This window comes from Dipodomys spectabilis, unplaced genomic scaffold, assembly GCF_019054845.1.
Source record: "Dipodomys spectabilis isolate Male_0828 unplaced genomic scaffold, ASM1905484v1 ptg000121l, whole genome shotgun sequence".
In the NCBI taxonomy this organism is placed as follows: Eukaryota; Metazoa; Chordata; class Mammalia; order Rodentia; family Heteromyidae; genus Dipodomys; species Dipodomys spectabilis.
In genome coordinates this window covers 3,952,830-3,980,069 of record NW_024870798.1, presented here as the reverse complement: position 1 = coordinate 3,980,069, position 27,240 = coordinate 3,952,830, and the positions used below count along the sequence as shown (strand labels likewise).

Sequence of the window (27,240 nt, the reverse complement as noted above, 5' to 3'; positions counted from 1 at the left end):
AATATAATGAGAAAACAGGAGGGAGATAGAGGAGATGTGAAAAACTTAAAAAATGCTTAAAATATTATATAGGTATAAAGAGGTAGTACTGCTATTAAGGAATTTAAGTCTCAGAGGTTTTGGATTGAGTAATAAATTTGTGGATTAAGTGTGTACACAATGGGGGATTGGATCTACTAGTTAACTATGGGTTTATCAGGATGTGCAGGACAAGGGTTAAGTCACATATAGAAGAACAAAAGAAAGGAAAAGGTGAAAAGGATAAGAAAGGGAGGAAAAAAAAAGATCAGAAGTTCAGTAGAGCTAGACAAAAAACAAAAAGATAATTAAGAAAGAAAGAAAAAGAGAGAGAAGACAAGAAAAGAAAGGAAAACGTACATTCACGTATTCCTAAAATAAAAATTATAAGAGGGAAAAAAAGTTACTGGAAAACAATTATTTTTTCAAAAAAGGCAAAAATTAAAGATTAATAAAAGTTTTAGAAAAGGAAAAATTTTTTTCATATATATAAGGTACCAAAAAAAGAAAAAAGAAAAGAAGAAAAAAAAGTTCTTTGATTTTTTTTTTTTTTATTTTTTTGGGAGGGGTGGGAAGAATCCTGTATCTCCCTTTTGTCCATAACCAGCCTCTTGTTGGAGTCTCTGGTCAGCTTGAGGTCCTGTGGCTTGATTGGTTTCTTAAGTCAGTTTGTTCGAACAGGCAGAAAAATGCTCTGCTTTACCCAAGATTTTGAGATCCCCCTCCCAGGTTAGTTTAATGGGAGGGTGATCTGCTTTGAGAATCACAAAAGAGGGGTGATGAGGCTAGGTTCTGGTAGAGTTGAGGCCTTTCAACAAACAGTAGCTTTTCCCTGGGGCTATTTTGTGAAAAATTCACAGAGCCCACCCTGGAGCCATTCTCAGGGTTTCTGTTTTTCAATTGATTGTGGAGGCTGCTAGAGGGAGGGGCAGCCTCTGGCTCTGGTTACCCAGTGAGGAAAGCCACTCCAATGGCTGGTGCCTGAGCTGGGTGACTTTTCCCTGGATGGAGCTGAGTCTGGCAGGTCACTTCACCGTTAAGTTCTTGTGACCTGTTAAATGACTCGTTTTATTCCAAGGTCTGAGTTGGAGCTAGCCGCTCCTCCGAGCTTTGTTGGTATCCAAGATGGAGATCACCGGTGCTGGGGGGGGAGGGGTGGCCTTCCCTCCTCTGCTCCCTGAGAAGGAGTGAGGAAGTCGGGCTTCTACTCACGCCGAGTCTTGGATCCTGGGTCGTCTCTGGTCTGCAAACTGCAGGATGAAGATGTCCGCTCCTTATCGGTTCTTGCTGGTGTTGAGTAGAATCCTCTCGCCCACTGCATCTGGCTCCTTCGTCTCAGACTCTCTGTGTGAGCGCTCAGGTATGGCCGCGGCTGCGGTCGCCGCTGCGACCCTGCCGCCGCCGCGGTGGCTGCTGGCAGGCGCTCAGATGTGTCTCCTTGTCTTGGCTTCCCCTCTTTTGTCTAACTCTCTGTCCTGTGATGGCACACTTGGTGTGATTCTCTGGCTTAGGACTGTTCACTGGAACTCTAAAACTGCTTTCTATGCGAGAGCTTGTTCAGATTCCAGCTTCTCCTCCGCCATCTTCCCGGAACTCCTCAAGGTTAAATTTCTTGGCACTATCTGCTTGCTCTTGAATTTCCCTTTGGCATAATTTAAGTGATTTTTCCATATCTGTCATTTTTTGGTCCAGTTGATGTATTCTGTCTTCTGTATTCCATTTTGTTCATTCTGTTAACTGTGGCTTCCATTGTGGTTTTCATGGAGGAAATGGACTCATTTATGGATTCGATGTTGTTTTTCAAAATACTAATCTCACCTTTTAATGAGGTGTGTACTGCCTCTATTTTGTCACTTACTGCATGGCTTAGTGAGGTGTGAGCTGCCTCTGTTTTTGCGTGCTTCTCCTGTTTGATCTCCTGCATGCCTTTCAAAATTTCGACCCTTTTTTCTTTCAATTTCTGGTCTATTTCTCGCTTTATTTCTTGAATCATTGCCTCCAGCATCTCTTGAATGTAGTGTTTGTCTTTCATTCCTACTTTGCTCCCACTTTGGCTATCCCCTGGGTTGCTTCTGGCATTTAGAGATAGGTTGCTATCCTAGGTGTTGATAAACCTTGTAATCTTTCCCTGTGATTTTCTCATGGGGATTCAGGGATTTTTTCAGACTAATCTGAAATTTTTTCTTGGTCAATAGGTGTCTGTCTTTGCTTGGTTACTGTTTCTGTGCTGGTAGAGAGAGTCTGTACCTGATCTCGGTTCTGTTGGGGGCCGACCTCCAGCTGCTGGTCTGACCCACACAGGGTTCTCGGCTCTCTGCTGTAGATCACTGGCAGTTCCAGCCCTTAGAAGGGTTGAGCAGCTTAGACTGCTCCTGTTTGTTCCTACAGGTGCTCTTGTCAAGTTCAGATGTGCTGGATGTACTCTCCCAGATGGTGGAATCTGCTATGGGCTCCTGATGTTTTGTTTTGTTTTACTTTTATGGCTAGTTGTGGGCTTGAACTCTAGGCTTGGGTGCTGTCCCTCAGCTCAAGGCTGGCACCCTACCATTTGACCCATAGCACCACATGTGGCCCTTTCTGCTTATGTGTTGCTGAGGAATCAAATCCAGGGCCTCCTGCACCTAAGACAAGCACTGTACTGCTGAGTCACCTTACCAGACTAAGCTCCTGACTATTATCAGGTGCTGGCAGCCTGTGCTTTCCAATTCCCAGCCTAGAATATATGGGTAGGTTTCTTGTGGGGTTTGGGCTCCTCTTGTCCTGAACCCCCCCGGGTCTTTTGCTGTCACAGGCATGATTCCCACGGGCTGCTGTTCCCTGTTTTTCTCCCCTTTGCTGAGGCGTATGCTCAGCTTCTGATTTCAGTTGGGAGGAGGTGGTTATGTTGCTCAGGCACCGGATCCCCAGGCCTGGTCCCGGCCCCCAGCCTGGGGCACACCGGTTGGACCTGTGCTGCTGTGTATCCCACCTAGATTACACATCCTGGAGTGTACAGTTCAAATTTCTTCCACCGTTGGGTGTCTTGACCCAGTGGTGCTGTTCCTGTCTTGGGAGTTTAAGCTCCCTTCCAGGGTCTCTCTTGTTCTAGCGTGGCCAGCTGAGTGTGCTCTATGGGCTAGTGGAGCTCTTGAACAGTTTCTGGTTTTAGTGGGTCCTGTGGTGCAGGTTTTGGGGTAGGGGGTTTGGGGATTCCCACTAGCTCTGGTCTCCCTTGAGGAATACACTGTCCCCTGAAGGGTACTCACCCTGGTGCTAGTTGTTTCTGTGTAATGCATGTTGCTGGTTTCCTTGCAGTCAGAGTTCCATTGAGGTGGTTTTGGCTGGGCTGAGAGGTGTTGGCTCTATGTGTTTCTCTTCTGTCACTGCCTCCATTGACGCTGTTCGGGTCCACTACACGGGATGGGCCTCCGGCCTGCACTCGAGGGGTAGGGGAGGGGCCTCTGTGCAGGTTCTGAGTGCTGGGGTTTGTTTCTGTTTGCGCTCTCCGGATCAACACCAGTTCCTTTCAGTTCTTCTGCTCTGGTGTTCTGTGGGCATCTCGTGTATCTCTGGGGTTCCTGCCATGGGGCAGAGTTGCTTTGGTGGCATGGAGCCTCTCTGCTCAAATGGAGAGTGAGGAGTAGGGGTGGGATGTTCGTGTAAGTTCCCTGCTCAGAGGTTTCTTCAGTCGTCATGATTAGCAGGTCTGACACTGGTACCTCAGGGGGCTTTGGTGCAGGTGATCTGCAAACAGCCCCCTGTGTCTCTGGGACACTGGCAGCTCCCACCAGGTGGGCTGGCCATGGCTTGGCACGCTGCTGTGAGGCCAATAGATGTTGGAGGAGGGGTGTTCATGCTTCTCTGTTGTGAAATTCTTCTGTTTAACTCTTTATTTTTTTGTTTTTCTGCCTCCTGTTTTTCAATGGATGTTGGTCTTTTTGTTGTTGTCGGTCTCTTGGGGAGATTAAACGTTGGAACTTGAATTCTCTTTTTGGTTGGGGAAAGCTGTGGCATTCTGCTACTTCCCCATTGCCATCTTGGTCCCCCCTCGAGTTTTTGCTTTTTTTAATCAGAAATAATTTTAATTTATCTGTTGAAGAGAGTACTAAAGAAACTCAAGATATTTCTGGTGTTTATCTGAAAAATTATACTTTAAAATATTCTGTATTCTGTTTGTATAATATCCATAATCTATTTTATTCTTTCCTAGATATGACTTTGAATACTACATTGTTTTATAATATATAGGTTCATTAATAAATGTGTCCTTTCAGATTGCATTCCATACAGAAACAGTTTAAGATTCCTTTTTTACTAGGTGCTTATAGTATATTTCTTTGGAATAAAATGACAATGTTTTCGAATTTTAAAAGTTTTGTTAAGATTATGCTATGTAAAGGCCTTTCTAAGGTGAAGATTTAATACACTGATGTCAAACTAACTTATATATATGAATTACATGTATTGTTACACTTGTAATTTTGTAATCAACTTTTTAATAATTGTTTTCCATTTCTTGCATGTGAAGAATGAAAAATATGGCATAATTCACAGATTTTCATATCATCATGTGCAATTGCCATGTTTATCTCTGTATTGTTGTAATTTGGGTATATGTGCTGCTGATGCATGTAATGTCTTATAAATTTAGATAGTTAATGATACAATATTTATAGAGGATTATATCCTTGGGTGCCTATTTGTAACAAGGAAACCTTGATGTTCCTAACAATGCTACTGATCTTATTTCCCTAAAATTCTGTGTATAATGGAAAATAATTATATTGTTCAGTCGATTGCTTACGTTTGCAATTTTTTGTCAATGACTATTTTAAATCTTTTTCATTTTAGATTTAATCATACTTTGAAGCATTTTAAGCTAGGTCCAAAGGGGATGGCTTTTTCAAGTATTTATTTATCCAACTGAGTTAGCTCTGTGGAGCTAATGGATTCAAAGTTAGCCTTACTTAAGAGCTCCTTCTAAACTTCTGCAGCTGAAATTTTCCCAAATGAGGTCTTATCTGCACAAATGTCTACATGACACTTTACCCTTCTTCCATGTAGGATCAACCAGAATATCTTACCTTGACAGCATAAATTGTCTTACTTGAACAAAACAACTCTTAGTTACAAGGGATCCTAGAAAGTTGAACATTTCAGACAGAACTGCTCAGACTAGAAGGTTTTTATCAAAATATAATTGTTTATTATACCTACCATTTCAACAGTTGCTAAAGCCAAGAAGGTGAAAAAATTGTTCATATGCATGATTAACTAATTTCCTGGCCTGTCTACCTTCCAACCAGGCAGGAACTTACACTACTGCCTTTCTATCACCAAATATTTTCATAGCTCCAGGAGAAGCCCATATGTTTCTCCTTGTTATTAGGCCTTAAATTGGTAATGTTTCCTCTTGCCTCCAGTCTGTAAATCTACAAAAGTTAAAGGTTTAAGTCTAACTCTACCAATCACTGAGGTAGAGATAATGGAATAATACTTTAAAACAGAGTTGCTTTTGATCCTCTAACCACAACAGAACAATGCAAAACATGTGCCCCTTTTTATTATATTATCTATAATTATATATTTTATATTTATATGTGCTGAATTTATATTTCACACAGTGAAACTTACTAAAATCAATTGATAATTTGACAAATAAATTGATATTTATTTATTCCAATAAATAGAATTGAAATATAAATAATTAAGTTTAGAATATATATTAGAATATAAAAAGGATCAATGCAATGTCCTTGGTATAAACTTGTGAGACCTTCTAAGTTTTCGTGGTCTTCTGAATTCACATTGTTAAAAATCAATGTTGTTTTCCTCTAATCTATAAGAGATTTTACTCTGATGTTCTGTTTATTATTTTAACTCGCTGGTCCCAAAATGTTTTTGCCCACAATTCTGAAGCATTCCTACAGCTTACACTCCAAGTGTGCTGATATGATATCTAAAAGACTTTATTCTTCTATAGACCCATTGGTCGTAGTATCTTATGGCTGAGTTCCCTGCATCATCAGATAACAGGGGCAAGACTTCTCACCTAGGCTTATGCAACATGCCAGCAGAAAGTAACTGAAAATCCATCCCAATTTTTCATTTCTTATAATATTTCAGGGCCCCATTTCCTTGAGACACAAGAATTGGCAGCAAGCAATTGTGTAATGGAAGGCAATTTAAAATGAAAGATGAGGTCACAGAATCGAGAGAAAGTACTGTATTTCAAACTCAATTTACAGATGACCAGCTCATATGAATGAACAAGATCAGAAAGTGTCACAAGATTATTTTTAATACCACTCCCCTAATGATTAATGTAATATTTCAGTCTAGCATAAGTGGGCCCAAAAAATAATTCCTGGAAGGACAGATCCGTGATTGATCTACCAAGGTCAGGAAAACTTGACTTAGAGGTCAAATGTAATTCAGCAAAACACTAATTGAGAAGATTGTTTGTGCTTCAAAACACTGGTACTTTAGTACAACTTGGTTCTGTAATATAAAAATGTTGTCATTCTCAAACCAACCTACATTTAATCTCCTGAAAGTGTATTCCTTTTCAAATAAACTTTTTGAAATCACACTTGACAAAATTACATTTGATAAGCAGATGACCCTTAGTGACATTACAAGTTTTTCAAGTATTAGGGAGCAAGTTACAATAGAGTTGATTTATTTACCCAGCACTAATGCCAAACAGGTTCAACTATTCATTAAAGTGTAGAAATAGTACCACACATCATTTGTGTTGTTCAGTAGGTGCCTTTCAGAAATTTGTTAAATAGATCAACCTCCCATATTTCAACCCTAAACATTAGCTAATAAAGTAAATTTTATCACTTAATAAGGGACATTTTAAAAAGTCACAAATACTTGCCTTATCATATGTTGTTTTGTTTTCCCTCTGACTAACATAGTAAGAAATATGTCTTCAAGGCTTGAATATGGGTACTCATCTGAGATGTGACAAAATCTATCTTCTATTTCTATCATATTCCTCTATAGTAGTAAATGTTAGTTTTCTTCTTTTTCCAAAACTTATAGGTAGTAGAAAGTCTTATCCCATGTAAAATAAAATAATCACACACCATTGTACAAAGCCATTTATAGAAATTGGTAGTTAAGAATACATTCATAACCGTTTTTAAACTTTCTTGTTGACTAAAGATTACTCTTCAAATGGATGATAATATAATCATGTCTAGGTGTTTCAAGTCTCCAGTCTTGCAAATTGTTACTGCAGATGAATTAATTATGGAAATATAAGTTGACATCAGTTCAAGTATATGCAGGACTGAAACTCCCTGGAATGTATATAAACCTTTCAAAGTATTAACAGACAGTTTAACAGAATGACTGTCAGGAAGTTGAAACCAGAGAGGAATAATAGTAAAGACATAGAATGAATGAAAAATGGAACAAGGAGCAAGTACAATTAGAATACTCAATGTACACATTTGAGAAAAGAATTGGTAAATCAGAAATAAATCTTGGAGAAGGGGGTGGTTGAGAATGATAGAAGGAGTCACTGTGATCCAGGAGCAATGGATAATTAGGTTGTAAGACACTGGCACAAACTTTGGAAATTCAGTTAAAAAACACAAAAACAAACAAAAACACAAAAAATCACAACCAAACAGCAATCTCTAGAGAGTATGAATATGAGCTCTCAAAAATTTTAAGCAGTTAATGGAGGAAGTCTTGGTAAAAGCAAACAAAACTGTTCCAAGAGGGCAGTTTGGCGTAGAGGAGGATTCTGAACAGATTTAAATAGATTATCTAAGGTTATAAATCACCTACATCTGCTGCAAATATTATCTTTCTTCTATGAGTTCTCTTTGTCTGAACTGGATACTCCAGTACTGAGCCACAACTGATAGCTTGTGAAGATGGAATGTAAGAAACAACCTGAAGAACCCATTACTCCACTATAGAAAAACAATCCTCTATTTTTTCTCTCATCTCTCTTCACTACTTTTTATTCATAATTTTAGGTCAATTGATTTTGAATTACATTTTCCTTCTTTATTCTAGCAAAGTAATTGGTCACTAAATTCACTAAATATTATTTGCCATTTTTTGATTATGCTGTTTGATTGACTAAGCGAGTCCATTAAACTTTCCTCTTGCATTTGGTTGCCATGAAACAATATCTATGTCAATGAGGACAAATATAATGCAAAATTTGTCTCCAGAAAACCAGTCCAAGAAGCTGAGACACAAATACTTGGCTATTTTTTTTCTTTTTTCTTTTACATCGAAAGTCTTCTTGTGTTTAAATTGCCCAGAAAAATAAGTACTCCATCACTTTTTGTTTCAATCAATTTTAACCTCAAGGATATATTTTGCTAACAAGATGCTCAGAGGAAACCAAAAAATACTCCGTTTTTATCTTCTCTCTTAAGAATCTCCTTAGATACCATATCACGAACAGTGAAGTTATTCTTTGCAAAACTATTTCAGTATATTATTTTTCTCTTGTTCTTGCATTTGCTCACCAAGATGTATGGAGAAGAATCGAGTTAAATCACCCATACCTTGGAAGACAGGTTGGTTACAAAAGAACAACACTTCTGTGTCCTAGTTCTATGTCCTCCTCTTAGCTCTTTCCTGATTTCCAATTAATCACAGCTTCTTGGCTTGAAGTCTAGTGAAGCCTCAGCCACAGCTCCATCTTCATAGTTTCTCTTTTAAAGCTCTTTTAAGTTGCCTCATTTGGATGTGGAATTTATTTTCCTGTCTTCATTCAATCAGTTCTGCATTGTAGTGAGTCAAATAGGCTCTGTAAAATGACTTTAGGTAGCAAAAATATTAAGACAATTTATATTGGCCTCCCTCTACTGCTGAAGCCAATACACTTAGCTAGGGCTTCTAAGAACACTATTTTCCAAACTTTCCCATTTGCTAAATTCTTTTCTGAACCCAAAACGTTTTTGGGGGGCTGGGGGGTCAGGTCATGGGGCCTGAAACTCTGGGCCTGGGCACTGTCCCTCAGCTCTTCAGTTCAAGGCAAGCGCTCTACCACAGAGCCACCTTCCCAGTTCCTGAACCCAAAACTTTTGGCTTATGTAATTAGAGAATTCTTCACTATCTCATGTTAATAAGGATATTATATTTTGTGAGCCACTTAGAAATATGAAATCATTGGTTTGAAGTACCCAATCACATCTTTTTCTGTATTTTAGTGCTTCACGTGCAAAGACATCGTGGAAAGTATTACAAACAGAAAAGTGTAAACCCAATACCCTCTTTCATTGTAGAGGGCATTTTCTCCCTAAATATATTGACCCAAATTATCTTGTTTTTTTTTGTTTGGGGGGGAGGGCCCGGTCCTGGGGCCTGAACTCTGGGCCTGGGTGCTGTCCCTCTGCTCTTCAGCTCAAGGTTAGCACTCTACCACTTGAGCAACAGCACCACTTCCAGCTTTTTCTTTTTGCTTATTTGGTGGTGACGAATCGAAACCAGGGCCTCAGACATGCAAGGCAAGATCTCCACCACTGAGCCACCTTCCCAGCCCGACCTGTTTGATAATTAAAGGTTGATTCACAAATTTTGATGTCTTATTTTTTTTTAAGAATTTCAATTTAAATTCCACTACAACCTTGTTTCACACAGTGAGAGTATATTTCCTGAGTAATGACAATTCTCAAGGGAACCTACAGGATTTATAGCAAGTTTTCTGAGGTTTGTTTGTTTAGTGGCAAAAAGAGCCATCTTTACCCACATTGCTTCCTCTCTACTAAGTCTCCATGGATTTCTTTGCATGAAAGCCTCTTTTCCCAGGCAATTTTAAATTTTCTTAATAGGCTAAGGTGATAAAAAATTTGAACAATTAAAATTTACCTGTCATAACTTTAAAACTCTTGAAATTCCTTTATCAGAATCGCGAATTCACCAATCCTAATACCACATTAACCATCAAAAAGTTAACATGTCATTTTCATGATTTAGTGTTCATGCAACTATTTTTTTCCAGTGGCATTGTTATGTGTGTATATGACCATATAAGCTGATGCTGAGAAAAATGAACTCCAAGATATGGAAACAGATTTTTATTTGTGGTTTTTGTTTTTGATGTATTATATAATTGCTATTTTCTTTATGATTTCCCTATGGTTTCTCCCTGCTGTCTTTGATTTTGGTACCCTGTGTATTGTGTATACATTTACCTTAACTAGGGAAGGGAAGAGGAACAACAAAATGGTGAGAGAAAACAGAAAGGCAAACCAATGCAATAGCAATACTCACAAGACAATATGTTGGAAATGGACATTACAACTTGTGAGGGGTGAAAGGGGGAAGGAAAACTGTGAGAAAAATGAGGGAGAGGTAACAACTTTGAAAAATTATGCATTCACTACCTTACAATTACTGTAACCACACTGTACATCACTTTGATAATAAAATTTTAAAAATAAGCTGCATAAAATATAATTTCACTGTATTGGTATAGTAAATATTATTCTTTATGTAGTACCTTTTTAAAAATCACAACTATTTGGCATTTTATTTGAATTAATTACCCTTTCTTTATCCGAGGGTCATCAAATTGAATGTTTTCCATCTAGACAGTATTTTCACAATATACTTGCCAATATTCTGAAAAAAGAATAAATTTAGTACTTTCTCATACTAAAACTGAAAAGAGATTAATTATATGGAAACCCTTAACTTTTAAAAGTTCTGGAAAGAACGCCACAATAAACTGAGCTGCATCATTTTTCCCCCCAGTGGTATTCTTGAGTTCAGAACACTTGCAAATATTATTTATATTTTACTTTTTAACTATCATAAATATTCAGGATGCTAAGATCGGAAAATTATGGTTCAAATCCAGCTCAGGCAGGAAGGTTTCTTAGATTCTTATCTCCAATAAACTTCTCAGAAAAAGCCAGACACAAGTGGCACTGAGGTTGAAGAGGTAGGGCAGGAGCACTGAGCATAAATAGGCTTAGGAACAGTGTCCAGGCCCAGAGTTCAAGCTTTAGGACAAGCCAATAAAACAAAAACAGAAATGAAAGCAAACTCCAAACCTAGCATTTTTCTCAATGTATAAAGAGGCACGTAATTAAGGAAATGGCTTCCTGTGTTGCATATAGGAGGAAGAAAGAAGATATCACACAATTACTCTCTTCACAGCATAATATACCATACCCTCAAAAAGGTGCTTTTTCCAAATTTATGAATTACTGTCATCCATTTGTTGGCAACTCTGTCTAGATTATTCACATTGTCATGTTATACATGAACTGTTGGTATTATTTATTCAGTAAGTTCTAATTATAGCTCTCTTGAAAGTATATTCTAGTAAAATAGAATGCCAGTATCATTTGTGAATTTGTCAATTAAACCTTCTACTTAAAAAAGACTTTTGTAGTAGCCTATAAAATATGAAATTACAAACAAAACCAAAATATTCATTTTAAATCTCAATTCTAGTTTAGCAAGGTCTACAAAGTTCTATGTTAGACATACTTTGCTATTTCTCTAGGCTTAAGCTTTTGTAATCCTTCATCAGTTCTTTGGAATCTAACAGAATGATACTTACTTACTTTCACAATATTTGGGGAGGGAATCATGAGCCATTTTGCATCTAGGAATGTTCTGTAATGAAGAGAGCATTTAAAACAAGTGAGGATTATATATGTGTTGCATTTCAATAGGAAACTTGACTTCTCAAAACATAGTGACAAAATTAGCCCGAAGTTCCAACTGTGTATTCCTTTCTTGTTCTTTGGATTGCTTCATTGAGACAAAAGTATACTGCCTGGTCTCCTGTCTTAGTCTCCAGGCTTGTACCACATTGCCCTGCCATAGTTTGTTGGTTTATTTAATTTAGATAAAGACTAGCAATTCTGAACTTCTCCTATGACCTTATCCACTAGACTGACTGCTCAGATTGTTTATGTACTATGTTCAAAGATGTTCTAACATTTGACACAGGATATGAACTTTTTCAGATGTACTTGAAGGGGTTTCTGATTCATTCATCCATGGATCCAATCCCATTAATAATGATTACTTGAATCTCTTACTGTCTCTGGTCCCTAGCTATGTAATATTCTCAACTTTTTAAAAGAAAGTTCACTTGAGGGCTTTCTAACACTAAAAATTATCACTTGATTGTAGTCTTACTCAAGACATATTTTCTATTATTTTCTAACTTTTCTACATATTCTGAGAATTGTTTCATTTTGTATTTGTGTGTGCACATATAAGTTCCTCTCCGTGTATGTGTATGTTTGTATGTATTTATGCAAAAGCCTCAAGCTCTTATTCAGCAATCTTGCTCATGACTGGGATTCCAGGTTTGGCTGATTAATTATAGGTAGTGTCTCAAAGCCTGTTCTGCCAAGGCTGGATGCAAACTGAACTTCCCAGAATCCTTTACACCCTTAGGTTTTATTTTTCCAGGAGTATCAACTTTTAAGATACAAACATTTTTTGTGAGTGTAAAGCCTAACATGTAGCCCACATTTTTAACTCAAGAATTCATATAAAGTTAGATGAACATACATATTACATATCCTGAGTGTACACTGTTAGAAAGGTGATCGCAAGCCTAGTGGTGGTTGGATCTGAGGATTGGGATTCAAAGCCAGCCCGGGGAGGAAAGTCCTGGAGACTCTTTTCTCCAATAATTACCAGAAAACTGGAAGTGGCACTGTGGCTCAAGTGGTAGAGCAGTAGCCTTGAGCTGAATAGCAGAGGGACAGCACACAGTGCCAGAAGTGAATTGCCACGACCAACAACAGCAAAAAAGAATATAACAAAATGAAAGAAATTTAATGTGATCTTATCCACCAGTTTCATTGCTAGTATAATCCCTGTTCTCTCAATATGGACTCTTTTTTTCCAGTTAAGTCCATGATCATAAATCTGACTTGCATTAGAAATGGGATCATTCTTCCACACTACTTTTTACAAATTTACGTGATTAGCAAGCATGATTTAGAAAGGGAGTGGCCTCATGCTTCATGTTCCACTTAGGAGTAATGCTTTCTCTATATCACTCCCATAACTGTACATGCTGTACTTGACTTTATTGTTTCAATGTTGTCTTATTTGTAGAGTCTTCTCTATTGTATTGGACCCTTATACATAAACACAGAACTACTCTTTCTCCTTTTATTGCTATTGGGTCTCCTACTTTTAACCCATGTACACTTGAGAAATTAATGCACAGCACATACACTCACAAAAAATGATCTGAAAACCTTCTTCCCATTTAAAATTCGTCTTAATTTACAGAGCACTTAAGAAGTTTGGACTCAATATACTCATGGATAATGTATTTATAAGCAATTTAAATTTCACATTTTCTATTTACTAAGTCGTCTCTGAAACACGTGTTACCACATGTCCAAAGGTGTCCTTGTGCTATTTCAATAAAGCCAGAAAACATTAATTTTATCTGGAGCAGCACCATAGATTGTTACTGGAAGTAAGTGGAAGTAACTGTTACTGGAAGTGTAAACTGATCCCAGGAGAGGAATTGAACATGGAGGAATGACAAAGTTCAAGTTAACTTTTGTTTTTCTTTTTATTATACAAGAAAAGAATCCAAGGCTTGAAAGAAACTCTGTACCTGACTTTTTTGAGTGTGTCCTTTACTCATATAAAACTTGTCTATAAAATTCTTGTTGAGAGTATTACAAAAGGAAACAATATACCATTTGAAGGCCAGCATAGAATAAAGGATATAACTTCGTTTTACAGGTGTTCTCCTGCAAAGGAACAAAGGCATGGAGGTTTTAATGTATCTTATGGATGGATGTTTCACTCCTGAGATGATTCTCTTTTTGCAGGAGTCAGTTATCAATTCCTTTAGTCTGGTCCTGAGTTTTCCATAGCAATAAGGATTTCAAAAAAGCAGGATCCAATGAATAAGATCAGTAAAATGAGCCTCTTCTCAGACGAGTACTCCTATAAGGAGGGTCCCAAAGAAATACCTGGGGTTTCTTTTGTTTGCTTGTTTGTTTAGTTTGTGCTGGTTCTGGGGCTTGAAATCAGAGGTTGGAACCTGTCCTGTACAGTTGTGTTTCCTGCCCACCTGCCCACAAAGCTAGTACTCTACTGACTGAACCAATACTCCACTTTTGCCTTTTATGGTTTTTAATTAAAGATAAGATTTTGACAGACTCTGCTGTCTGGGTTGGTTTTGAACTGAGATAGTAATAAATGCAAGTGACATCAACTTATGGACTTCTCTTTTGATCCAAGACATATTAGATGAAGTTTACAATAAAGCTAATATTTGACAATTTTTAAAAGAAGAGAATTTGTTCAGCAAAGAATCCATAACTTAAGTAACTCAGCAAAAGTAGGTGCACTGAATCATTTTGGAATTATTTTCTTTGCTTGGGAAGATTACTATTGACTTAGTCGTTCCTTTTGGGGAAACCTAGTCATTTTTGCACTTTTTCTGTTGGTCATGGGGCTTGAACTCTGATCCTGGGCACTGTCCCTCAGCTCTTCAGCTCAAGTCCAGTGCTCTACCACTTTAGCTACAGCACCACTTCCAGATTTCTGGTGGTTAATTGAAGACAAGTGTTTCATGGACTTCCCTGACCAGGCTGGCTTTGAACCACAATCCTCGGGCTCCTGAGTAGCTAGGATTACAGGTATGGGCCACCAGCACCTAGCTCCTATTTGTATTTAGTGCAATTAATGACACTAAGTATACAAGAACGGAAATCTGAATCAAAAGATGTGACATTGCAGTTTTTAGAATAATTGAGGTAGCAAAAATATGTCTTCCTTCGCCATTTTGTTACATTAATGACAAAGGAGCTATGGGACCCTTACATTAGCAGCCTCTTCCATCTTTGTAGGTATATTTATTATCAGGAAATATCCATAGAGAAATTGAGAAAGACATATTTTTAGAAAGCACAGTATTTTCACAATAAAAAATAATAAAAAAGAAAGCAAAGGAGATCAGGTATGAAAGAACAGCATAGAAAGAGATATATTTATCACACAGAGATTAAGAACTAGCCTAAGAGATTTAGAATGCTAAAGGCAATGAGGAATATGCCTAGTTGATAACTAGTTCTTCAATAACCAAAAATGGTTCCCTAGAATGGTTTGTGCTAAACCTTAGTTACTATCATTTATTCCTTCCATCTGGAGTCATTCCTTCTCTTCTGTCACAACTGTTAATTAGCCTCTGCCATTTTGGTGACCTGACTGGCCAAAGAGGTTTCCAAATCTCACTTAGACTACCCTTCTCATTGTGATTAGCAGTGAACACTCAAAAGCCTCGAATCTTTGAATTTCCTGAATTAATCTTCACCTGGCATCTAAGCACATTCCTGGCATTAATTGCCGTGACCTTATGAACAAAACTTTTTTTTTTTCAACACAGTATCCTAATATAGATAAAGTGCATGATTTAGGGACTATTGTCAGGTATCAGTATGGAACGAGCAATTATATATTCCTAGTATGGATTCTTTATTTTCATTTACTAAATTGTTGTTGTTGTTGTTGTTTTGCCAGTCATGGGGCTTAAACTCAGGGATAGGGAATTATTCCTCAGCTTTTTTTTCCCCTCAAGGCTAACCCTCTACCACTTGAGGCACAGCACCATTTCCAGTGATTCTTTTTCTGTTTTTGTGGTACTGAGGAATTGAACTCAGGGTTTCGTGCATGCTAGGCAATCACCATACCATGAAGCCACTTTCCCAGAGCCCTAAATGACTTTCTTAAGATGGCATTACATTTTCATTCTTTAACTATGTATCATAATTTTGGCCAGAATTTCTTTTTGCTAAAAAAGAACATTGAACGTAATACTGAGTCCAGTAAGGCTAGATGGACAATGAATAACCGTCTTGTTCTAGCCAGGCACAGAAAGGCTTACCTCATGGAGCTGGTACACAGGCTGATCAAGACATCTCCTAACCCACAGCACACCTCCAGAATGAGGGGGCCACCTTGGTTCCAGCCACATGGGGACGCTGGGCCACCTCCTCCAGCACCCATTCAACAAGTTCTGAGAGAGAGAGAGAGAGAGAGAGATTGAAAGAATGTCAGAATTACACTTAAGCCTGGTGCAGGTGGCTCAGACCTATAATCGTAAGTACACAGGAGGCTGAGAGATGAGGATCACGGTTCATAGCCAACCCGGGCAGGAATATCTGTGAGACTATCTCCAAAGAACCACCAGAAAACCGGAAGTGTTGCTGTGACTCAAGTGGTAGAGCCCTAGCCTTGAGCTGAGGAGCTCTGGGACAGTGCCCAGGCCCAGATTTCAAGCCCCACGACTGACAAGAAGTGGACTTCCCACCACAAGACCTGGACTGAATAGCACCCATTGTCCTAGGGAGCATGGCAGAGAAGTCAGGCCGAGCTTCCTCTCAGCTGGGAGTCATGAATAGGTCACTCGGCTACTCTGTGCCTCAGTTTCTCCAGCTGCAAAAGTGAAAAAAGTGAAGGATCCCCTCCCTCATGCGGATAGGGTAATAATGAAAGAAACCATGTTTTGTTTCATAATCCCATGTCTGTCGCACGATTAATAACACACACCATCTGATCTCTTCCTGGGTATCTTCCTGTCATATGCTCACAGAATTGCTAAGAACTGTATCTGAAGGCCCCTCCCTTTGTGCCTGGCCCTGCTCTAGAGATCCCTCTGTATTAATCCCTTGTTTCCTAACAACTGTCACATGAGGAGATTGAAGTCCAATGGTCAAGGCCCAACCCAGAGCTTCACTTGTGGTAAAGAATCAGCTGCCATGGACTGAGTTTGGGACAATCCATCTAAACCAATGACTGAGCATGGCACCACTTGTCTACCATTCTAATTACAGAGGACAAGGCCTGGTGGCGCATGCCTGTCACAGATAGGAGGATCATGATCCAGCCCAGCCTGAGAATATATTCAGTTTCCATCTCAGAAATGCCCAAGACATAAAAGCTTGGCTCAAATGTTAGAAGACCTGACTGGCAAGCCTAAGGCCTTGAGGTCAAACCCTAATATACAAAAACTAACCAGAGGCCCAGTGTCAGAGGCTCATGCCTCTAATCCTAGCTACTCAGGAGGCTGAGATCTGAAGATCACAGCTCAAGATTTAAAATAGGATTGGCCTCGCCCATCAGACGTCATGATGAGAAGACCTGGAGTTTGAGCTAAGCTGTTGCACTCCATACTAGCAGGGCTCATATCCTTATTATGTGTTGGCCAGTCTCTCTTTTCTCCTGGGAAGCCACCACCTTAGGGCCACACTCCCAGGTCCTCCCAAACTCCCACTGCCACCAACCAGGCCCAAGAGAGTACACAGCTCCAGGGAACAGAGATCCCTTGTTCTTGTAATTTAACAATGCTGAGTCCCCTTCAAGCCTCTCACCCTTCCAGGACCCCAGACTTCAGCTGTGAAGCCCATGCACCTCCCAAAGATAGCAGGTAGAAGTTACCGAAGCATCCAGCCTCCTTGTTACAACCCACGTCTACGTATACACACACACACACACACACACACACACACACACACACATGCACACACACACACACACACACACACACACACATTCAGAGTGGTGAGAGAACACTCTTCCTTGCAGCACCTGCAATTTGCCAACAGATCACTCACCTTAGTACAGTCAGGCTGTACAAAGAGAAAGATGACCTCTCTTTCTCTGTTTCTCTATATATGTCTCTGTCTCTGTCTCTCTTTGTCTCTCCCTGTCTCTGTCTCTCTGTCTCTGGTCTCTGCCTCTAACTCTCTCTGTTTCTGTCTCTCACTCTGTCTCTCTTTCTCTGTCTGCCTGTCTGTCTGTCTGTCTGTCTCTCTGTCTGTCTCTGTCTCTGTCTCTCTCTCTCTCTGTCTCTCTCTCTTTCTCTGTCTCTCTGTCTCTCTCTCTCTCACACACACACACACACACACACACACACACACACACACACACACTCAGAGCTGTGCATTTCCTGAGTTTGTTGGAGACCAGATGGACCGGGAGCACCAGCAGAAGCTTGTAAAGCTGGGAAATGTGATCACCTTGTGAGAACTTTTGACAGTTGGGAGCGGGGGATAGGCCGATTGTATGTGTGTGTGTATGTAGGGGGGGTCTTCCCAGATATTCACCTTCTGTTCTGACACCCAGCATCCTCCCCTCCCTACTGGGTTTTCTGGGACCCTCTAAAGTTGAAAAAGTTGACCAAGCACAGAAAACAAGGTCTCACACAGCAAGGGGGGGGTGTCTATCTTCTGCATCCAACAACATCATCCCCAGGAAAAAGGAAAAGACCCCAGAAGGCAGGTATGGACATGCTGCTCCCCACCTCTGACTAAAGCCCCAGGTACACACCGGGGAGAAGAAGGGTGCAGATGTGTCGCTGTGTGGCTCCCACTGCCCTAGGCCAGGGGCTCTTTGGTGCCTACTCCTCACCCAAGCCTGCACCTCCCCGTTTCCTGGGACACTGGCCAGTAGGGATGGGGGTGGGATCCTGAGATCAACACCCACACTCACCCCTGGGGCACATTTGTGGCAGGGCCTGGGCCAGAGTGTGGGGCACAGGAGAGGCGTGGGGTCCAGGTTAAGAGGGGGGAAAGGGGAATATGGGGTGTGGCCTCCATTCTTGTATCCCATTGCTCAGAAAGAACCATGAAAGAATGGGTGTGTGGCTGGAATCCTGTGATTCAGGCAGAATTGGCAGAGTCAAGTGACAGCAGAACTTTTCCCAGGAAACTCTGTCCAATCCAGTTGGGAACAAGAGGTTGACCTGCTTTAGCCTGATGGCTGCACAGATTGTTGTATATGGCTGTTTATTGCCAGTCCTGGATCTAGAACTCAGGATCTAGGCACAGTCCATGAGCTGCTTTTGCTCAAGGCTGTTCCTCTACCACTGGAGCCACACGGCTCTACTTCTGGATTTGTTGGCACAAGTTGGACAGGAATTTCAAGGACTTTCCTGCCTAGGGTGACTTTGACCATGATCCTCCTATCACAGCCTTGTAAGTATCAAGGAAGACTGGTGAGAGCCACTGGTTCCTGGCTAATCATGGGTCTTGCTGATGTTCTTGGACAGACCAGTGAGTTCTCTATCCTCAGATAAAGTAGTAGGAGCTGGAGCCCACAACTCAAATCCTGGTCATGCCACCTCCAAACGGCAGGAAATCCTAAGAAACTCACTTTTATCCATATGATTACCAATGGAATGTGATGTATGTCATGACTGAATGGATAGTTCTTGAATGATTCTAGGACAAAATTATGCACTATTATATTATGGTACACTGATCGATTTTAATTAATACTTTATGAAGCATTTAAACAATCGCTGTTTCACTGTGTGGAAAGGCGAAGCTTGCCTCCTTGACGTCAAGAAATTCAAGTCTGTTCCTTAGGCCTGAAATTGATCCCCACCACTAGAAAACATCCTATTTGTATATATTTTAAATATATGATTTATATTTATATACATATTTTGACTCCATATTACGTTCAGTGTAGTTATTCACTTTATTTTTTGTTTTATTCATGTATTGACTGTTCATTTTATTGACTATTATGACACATAGAATAGTGATTACATTTATTACATTGGATATAGGTTAGCATATGTATTCCACTTCATACCTGACACACAGGACTTTCACAGAAAAGGAAAACATGTGTCACCATCTGCTTCTTACTCCACGATTCATTTTTTGGGAGTGCTGGCATCTGAACTCAAGGCCTACAAGGCCGAATTCATGAATGGGTGAGTGTCAGCACGCCATCCTGGGGCAAACTGAGCTGACAGGCAGTTCCCAGGACCTGAGATCGAGCCCCATCAGTTGACAAAATAAGAACAGATTGACATGCAGATGGCAGTATGCTAATAAATATATATCTTTATACAGTGCCAGAGATGTCTATACATTATTCAGTTATATGGACTACATTCCTACCAATTTTTGGGTATTTATTATGCCTCCACGTAATTAATGATATTGTTCTCATCATTAACAAACTATTAAGTAAATTAATCAGTGTCCTGAAATTATTGCATTCCTGTAATAGTATTCTTTTAATGATTCATAAATATTAAATAAAATCAGTCTCCTGAAATGATGCTGTTTAATTTTATAGGAGCATCATTCATGATCAACTCATTCAACCATGACATTGATAACATTCCATTCTTATTCCTATGGATGGGAACTAGTCTCTTAGTATCTCCTGCCATTGGTTGGTGCCAGGACGGGGATTCGAAATCAGGACTTACCTTGCCATGTGGGCCTATGGCTTCTCCAATAGTCCAAGGTGAAGTACCCTTTGCAACAATGTTGTTCAGACCCAGGAGGGTCACCGGGCAATGAAAGAAAACGTTAAAAGGCCATCGCGCCACATTTTTTATGCATTTTTTTTCCACACAAGGCCTGTGCGCCTAGGATCTGAGGATCAGCTGTGGGCCCAGTGGCTGCACACCAGCATAGGGTGATTGATGCTGAGGCACAGTTGCCACGACCTGAGTTCAAGCCACCTGCTGAGGAAAAAAAAATAAAAGAAATTAGCTCCCTTGCTTGCAATCCACCCTGTTTCTTCTGCCAGGCTTTGGATTTGAACTCAGGGTCTGGGTAAATCTGCAGCACTGTGGAAGAAGGGGAAGCTCACCATATTTAAAGATAAGGAAGTCAGGCCTGTACTCGGCCTGAATTCAAGCAACAGCCCTGGAAAACATACTATTTATATACATTGCAAAGACAGGATTTGTACTTACCTATGGATGTTCAGTCCATACAAATTTCGTGTGGTTGTTCCTTGTACTTTTTGTTTTATTCATTTATTTACCATTGATTTTACTATGATGATACCCATTCCATTTATTACATTGATGACATCCTATCTCATGGCATCTAGATTTGTAGACATGTACTCCAGCATGCCTGACAACCTGGACTGTCAGAGAAAAAAAAAAAAGTTGCACACTTGGCTTCGTACTCCATGATCCAATTGTTGGTAGTGTTGGGATCTGAACTCAGGGCTTAGCAGGACCAATTGGCGAATAGTTTACCATGAACACATCAGCCTGTGAGCAACTAAGGAGTTAGGCCATTCCCAGGATCTGACATTGATCCCCAGGATGGGCCACGGTAGTCATAAATTCATTATTTAAACATAGGATCTATATATACATGTGTGGACAGCATCTTGTATTTGGTGTACTTCTTCTCCTTATTTTCTGTCTTATCCATGGAAGTATTGTGTATTTTCCTGAGCATGGTTACAGATATAATAGTGTTTACATGGATGACAACCTATTGCTATGGCTATAGGACTTGCTATGCATTCTCCATCCTAGCTGACAACCAGGACTTTCACAGGACAGGAAAACATGTGAATTGATGGGCTTCTCACATCAGGATTCATCTTTTGGCAGTGTTGGGATTTGAACTCAGAGCCTAGCAGGCCCAATTGGCGAAAGGGTCAAGGTGAAGACACCAGCCTGTGAGCAACGAAGGAGATAGGCCATTCCCATAACCTGACATCGAGTCCCTGGGAGGGCCAGGATAGGCATAAATTCATAATTTAAACATAGGATCTATATTTACATACCTGTGAGGACAGCATCTTGCATTTGGTGCACTTCTCCTTATTTTGTGTCTAATTCATGAAGGTATTGTGTAATTTATTGAGTATGGTGACAGGTATATCTGTGCTGACATGGATGACAACCTGTTCCCATGGTTATAGGGTTGCCTATGCATTCTCAATCCTAGTTGAGATCCTGGACTTTCACAAGAGAAGAAAACATGTTCAACGACTGGATTCTGACAACAAAATGAATCTTTTGTCAGTACTGGGATGTAAACTGAGGAATGGGTAGCTCTGTTGCACTTTGGGGGAAGGGGAGGGGAAGCTCACAATCCTAGAATGTCAGGCCTGACCCAGAACCTGATTTGAAGCCCCAACACTGAAAAAAATAACAAGCCCACCTTTTTTTTTTTTTTTTGTCGGTCATGGGGCTTGAACTCTGGGCCTGGGCGCTGTCCCTCAGCTCTTCAGCTCAAGGCGAGCGCTCTACCACTTGAGCTACAGCGCCACTTCCGGTTTTCTGGTGGTTTATTGGAGATAGGAGTCTCACGGTCTCTCCTGCCCGGGCTGGCTTTGAACCGCAATCCTCAGATCTCAGCCTCCTGAGTAGCTAGGATTACAGGCGTGAGCCACCAGCGCCCGGCTAAGCCCACCTTTTTTAAACATAGGATTTCTCTTTACCTGCAGGTGTGGTATGCTTCTTGCATTCAGTGTAGTTATTCTTTTTATTGTGTCTTATTCATGGATGTATTGTGTATTTTAATGAGTATGGTGATAGATATAACTGTGCTGACATGGATGACAATCTATTCCCATGGCTACAGAGTTGCCTCTATAGCATTTTCCATCCCTGCTGAGACCCAGGACTTTCACAACACAGGAAAACAGCTGGATTGATTGGCTTTGCACATCTAGGTGAATCTTTTGGCAGTGCTGGGATTTGAACTCAAGGCCTAACAGGCCCAATTGCTGAATAGGTCACGATGAATACAACAGCCGGTGAGGCACTAAGGAGCTAGGCCATTCCCAGGACCTGAGAAGGAGCACTGGAGGAGGCCAATATAAACATAAATTCATCATCTAAACAGAGGATCTATATTTCCAAACATGGATGGGTAGCATCTTTATTTCCAAACATGGATGGGTAGCATCTTGCATTCGGTGTAGTCATTGTCTTTGTTTTGTGTCTTATTCATTGATGTATTGTGTATTTCCTTGAGTATAGGATGACAAATATAACTGTGGTGACCTGGATGACAACCTATTCCCATGAGTATAGAGTTGCCTATGCATTCTCCATCCTAGCTGAAACCCAGGACTTGCACAGGAAAGGAACACAGGTGCAACAATTGGCTTTTGACATCAGGATGGATCTTTTGGCACTGCTGGGATCTGAATTCAGGTACCAGCAGACCCAATTGATGAATGGTTCCATGTGAGCACAACAGTCTGTGAGCCACTAAGGAGTAAGGCCGTTCCCAGGACCTGAGATGGACCCTCATCCAGCAGTCATCCATTCATAAGGTGAAGGTAGTATGCAAATAAGTACACATTTGTATGGAGTAGGTGGGACGATAACCTGTGATGGAATCCAAACTACCATGTGTCTACTGATTCTTGGATCTTTCCAGATGCCTTCTTTTCATGACTGTGATTATTATTGTCATGCTTAATCTACACTGCTTTACCAATAAGCGATATCCCATGAGTCTTGGCTATCATTTCCTAGTCACATCATGAATGAACTACTCATTCAAGGATGAGACCAATAGCATTCCTTGACTATTCCTAGTCCAGAAACCAGTATATCAGGATTTCCTGCCATTGCTTTCTCATGGGGGTGGGCTGAATTCAAGCCTCACACATGGAAAACATACTCCCTATATACATTTTTAGGATAGGATTTATACTTGCATACATATGTCCAGTAGATACCGTGTTTGGTGTGGTGGATTTATACTTCCATACATATGTTCAGTACATATCGCGTTTTGTGTGGTTATTCATTTTTTTCTTGTTTTATTCATTTATTTATGATTTATTTTATTGGCTTTGATGACACCTATACCATTTATTAAATTGTTTACAATATATCACATACCATCTAGATTTGTAGATGTGTTCTCCATCATGCCTGACACCCTGGACACTCCCAGAAAAGGAAAACATATGTCATACTCGGCTTCTTACTGAAAGATTAAATTTTTGGCAGTGCTGGGATCTGAACTCAGGGCCTAGCAGGCCCAATTCATGATTGGATGAGTGTGAGCACAGAAGCCTCTAGCCAATGAAGCTGTCAGGTGATTCCCAGGCACTGAGATCAAGCCCCAAGTTTGGCCAAAATAGCAATACATGGATAGGCAGAGGGTGGTATACAAATAAATATATATTGTTAAAGAGTTCCAGAGCTGTCTGTATATGAGTGAGTGACATCTACTACATTCCTACCAACTTTTAGGTATTTATTATATCGCCATTGAAATAATATTCTTTTCATGCTTAATAAACTATTAATTAAGTTCAATCATCATCCTAGGATTATTGCATCCAATTTTAGACTAGACAAATGCATGAACTACGCTTTCAATCTGTATTCTTATGCATAGGAACGACTCTTTTGTGATCTCCTGCCATTGGTAGGTGTAAGGATTAGGATTTGAACCCAGGGCCTATGTTGACATGTTGGCTTATGGCTTCCCTGATAGCCTGCAAGCCATCAGCAATGTCAGGCCAGGTCTACTTTGTAACCATGTCATTAAGACCCAGGATGGTCACCAGGCAAATAAAAAATTATAAAATCCTGAGCCCTCTACAGCTCCCTACTTTTTGTGCTGTTCTGGTTTTTTTTTAATTCCTGCAAGCCCTCGGGCCTAGGGTCACAGAATAGGCTGTGGGTCCCGTGGCTGCACCCCATCCTAGGGAGAGTGAAGCTGAGTCAGTGTTGCCATGACCTGAGTTCAAACCCCGTGGTTGGCAAAATTATTTAACTAATTAATTAATTAACTAACTAAATTGAAATAATAAAGCTCCCTGGTTTGGAATTTCTACCAGTTTTCTTTCCTAGCCTGGGATTTGAACTCAGAGTCTTGATGAATGCGTAGCAACGTGACAGAAGGTGCAGAGTTGTCACTACTTGAGTTCAAACCCCATGCCAAGCCAAAAATAAATAATTAAGTCACTGACCTGGACAGGGAAGATTGGAGGGAAGGGATGGTAGCGTGAAAACAAACGAGGAGGCAACAATGCTCAATAGGAAATGTACTCATTAATTTGCTCATGTAACGGTGACCACTCTGTACAACATTTTTACAGTAAAAAATGTACAAAAATTATGTAGTGCTCAAGAAGCACTTTGGGGGTAAAGGAAGGATGTCTGAGTAGTTGTACAAAATTCTACACTGATATTTATTTAATGTTCAGTATGGAACTGAATAAACATAACTGCTTCTGTTACAAATATTAAGTCACTGTCTTGGAACTGGGGCCAGTATTTCTGCCATTGCTGGGATTTGAGCTCACTGTCCAAGTAAAACTTTTGCACCATGGGTGAAGGCTAAGTGCACTGTTCTTGAGGAAAAGATTTTCAAGCTAGAGTTCCTAGGGCCTGAATTAAGGCCCTGCAATAGAAAAAATATTTGTATACATGTATAATATATAATATATAGGTACATATGTATGATTATTTCATATTATGATTATTATTATTGATCTTGTATTTAATTTTTATTTCATTCATTTTATTGTTTATTGTATTTAGTATTATTATACACATAACATTAATTATGGTTTGTACATCTATTATAAAATTATACACAATAATTTAGTACATTGACTCATTTTTCATTAATACGTTATTAAGTGTTGAATCATGATACATAATTAAATGGAGGCATTTGTCAAGTCATCACATGGTTAGAGTATTTCCCCTCTATGAGCTTTGTCTTATTTATCTTTGGACAACTTCCTATAGGGATTTTTTTAGATGATTCATACTCAGAAACCTTTTCTTGAGGATAGGCAAATTGAGAGATAAAATCATAAGTTTGGGGATGGGAATGTGGCTTAGTTGTAGAGCTTGCTCAGCATGCATGAATGCCAGGGTTTGAATCCTCAGTGCCACATACTCAGAAAAAGCCAGAATCTGTGGTGTGGCTCAAGTGGTAGAGGGCTAGCTTTGAGAAAAAGAAGCTCAGAGACAGTACCCAGGCCCTAGTTTCAAGCCCCAGGTCTGGCAAAAACAATACACCAGATTCCAGTGGCTTTGGAAACCTACTTTCTCAGGAGGCTGAGATCTGAAGATCGCAGTTTGAAGACAGCCTAGGGAAGGAAAGCCTTTTAGACTCTTACCTCCAATGAACCATCAAAAAAACCCCATGTGGCACTGTGGGTCAAGTGGTAGAGTGTTTGCCTTGAGCTGAATGGCTCAGGAACAGCGCCTAGGCTTCAGTTTGGGACACACAACTGGAAAAAGAGTGAGAGATAATCAAAGTACTTTTCCTATTTGCTAATTATGAGAATATTTCTTGGAAAATGAATGATGTTGTACACCAGAATTGGAGTCAGATCTCAAGGTTCAAGTGTAGCACATCCATAAGCCCAGCCACTCAGACTCTAACATTATAAACTTGTGTCCTACAGGGTTCTGAAAGGACCATTGTTAAAAGGCTTAATATGCTCTCCAAGCCCTTTGTGATAAGCAGTTGACTTGTATTGTCAATGTCATTACAGTTCTGACCCTAGCAGAGAACCAATAGCTCACACCCATCACCCTAGTTCAAGAGGCTGAGGTCTCAGTATCACAGGGTGAAACCAGCCAGGGCAGGAAAGTCTATGACACTCTGAATTCCACTTCTGAAAGGTCAGATGCTCGAGAGATTCCCGTGTTTCCCTTGGTGACGAGAAGTTACTTGCACTCTAAATGTTCTTGGAGTTCTTGTGCTACAGAAGATAGAAATATTATTGATCTATCCTGGGTTCAAATGAAATTCTCAGGATCAAAGCCCTAGCCCTGTTCATCCTAGAACTCCAGGGTATTTGAAGGAAAGAAAGCAGTTTCAAAAGCCAGGCTTGGTGCAGAGATCTAGGCCTGCAGGATTAGGAGGCAGAATGTACACACTCAACAGGGAAGTGAGTTGCAAAACCACTTCATTCATTCCAGGCACAACCAGTAATGGGGGAAACCTGAAACATTTGTTAGAGTTACAGCAGGGTCAGGCTTTTCTCAGCCTCTTCAACTGATGACTAATTAACCTTCCTCCCTCAGGTGAAGGGAGTCTCAGCCTATCTTTAGGTTACCAATAAAGAGCCAGTTTAGGGGGGGAGAGGGGTGGAACAGAGTAGAAAAACCCTGCTCTCTGGTCTTCGGGAGTGGGTTTTTGACTCTCCATCTGTCCGGTTTGAAGACCCTTCTATCTCTGCCAGTCCATTCTACTTACTTCATTCTCCACATCATTAATGGAAATCCCCAGTCCAAGGAGAGGCAGGGCCATTTCTCTTTTGTCTCCAAGCACCTGAGTTAGAACCTGGCTCTGCCCTCTTGTCTCTGGGGCTCTTTTTTGCCTTAGAAGAGGGACAGAGACAGTCATCCTGCTCTGCCGTTGTGTGAAGGCGATGCTGGTGTCGTGGCACACTGCAGAAAGCCTCATCACTGGGAAGTATTCCCTTCTTTCCTTCTGAGGTGAAAAACAGCTTCATCTATCAATTTTCTTT

The 27,240-nt window shown here is 40.3% G+C and overlaps 1 pseudogene; it reads right to left on the bottom strand.

The window, feature by feature from the left end:
• Positions 1-4,529: 4,529 nt before the first annotated feature.
• LOC122115569 lies at positions 4,530-4,628 on the bottom strand (annotated as a pseudogene).
• Between the last annotated feature and the right edge of the window lie 22,612 nt (positions 4,629-27,240).